The sequence below is a fragment of the Nannospalax galili genome, unplaced genomic scaffold (assembly GCF_000622305.1).
Source record: "Nannospalax galili isolate Female #2095 unplaced genomic scaffold, S.galili_v1.0 scaffold183, whole genome shotgun sequence".
Classification (NCBI taxonomy): Eukaryota; Metazoa; Chordata; class Mammalia; order Rodentia; family Spalacidae; genus Nannospalax; species Nannospalax galili.
The window spans coordinates 2090097-2091407 of NW_008350555.1; the positions used below are offsets into that span (position 1 = coordinate 2090097).

Consider the following 1311-nt stretch of genomic DNA (forward strand, 5'->3'; position numbering starts at 1 on the left):
TGAGAGAACCTATTAAAAGTAGTTTGAAGTGTTTTCTTAAGGAAAAAGCAGCAGTTGGAATTTTTTTTAAGTTGTAATTTTTGCAGTAGCCAAATTCCTTGTTGATTGTACTTGTGCTTGTTTCAGCATTTATAAACATTGTTGTCTTCATGAGCATGCTAGGCCATTGAGCTCTACCCACAGCCAACATTTGTAATCAGAAGAGGACATAATTTAATTTGAATGATGAGTTTATTGTAACTCACACTTTTTGTATTATAATATCTGAAGAACAGCTGATTGTATTATATTCTTATGTTGAGTAATATTGTGTGATTTATGTCGTACTTAGAAAAACTGCTTACCAAATTAACATAGGGCCTGTACAATTAATTATTATTCATAAAAATTTGTGTACTGAAACTTATTACGATTTAGCTGGATCTCAGTTGCTACATTAGTTTCAACTATCTTATCAAACCTTCCTACTTGTCAACATGAAGTAGCTATACTATGTACCTAGTAACCTAGAAGAAGTTCATAAATCTGACAAGCAGTGATGGCTGGAATGGATGTTTTTATTCTGGGGAAAACTGTGCATAGGGAACTTCAGAAAGTTTCTGAGTTGTAGTACATATTCTGTTTAGTCTGTAGCAAAAATTTCTTCTTTCCCTTCCTAAATCATAGTTTTTTTTTTGTCTTATAATCCAAGACCAGTTTAGAGGATAAGAATTTACTTTAAAGTTTTCCATCTTTTCTTCATGGTCTATTAAACTTGCAATATGAATTCTATTTTATGCTGCATATATTTTGAGTTTTCTTAGTTGGTGCTTGATAATATAATTTTGATTCATTGGTGAAGGATAGAATGTAATTAAGCAGTGGTATTTATTTGTTTGTTTATTTATTTATTTATTATTTATTTTTGTCTTTTTGAAGCAGGGTCTCCCTGTAGCCCCAGCTGGCCTGGAACTTACTATGTAGACCAGGCTGGCCTTGAACTTACAGAGATCTGCCTGTTTCTGCCTCCCGAGTGCTGGGACTACAGGCATGCACCACCACACCCTTTCTCTTCTTTTGGTTGCCTACCTTTCTGTTCCGCTTTGAAGATTGGGTCTCTTCTCTCATGTAACGCCAGGCAAAGACTTATGCTAATCCATTCATTTACTATTGAAGTTGACTATTTGGCATCTGTAATAGGCAGTAGAACAATATTTAGGTGTTTTTTTTTTTTTTTTTTTTTTTTTTTTTTTTTTTTTTTTTTTAAAAAAAAAAAAAAAAAAAAAAAAAAAAAGAGGACGATAAATCTTTCACTGTGATATATCAAAATAA

The 1311-nt window shown here is 32.1% G+C and overlaps 1 protein-coding gene across 1 annotated transcript in view; it reads left to right on the forward strand.

Moving 5' to 3' along the window:
* Window positions 1-1311, forward strand: part of Dpy19l4 (dpy-19 like 4) — a 100149-nt gene that overhangs the window by 97560 nt on the left and 1278 nt on the right. The gene's annotated exons all lie outside the window — the stretch shown is intronic.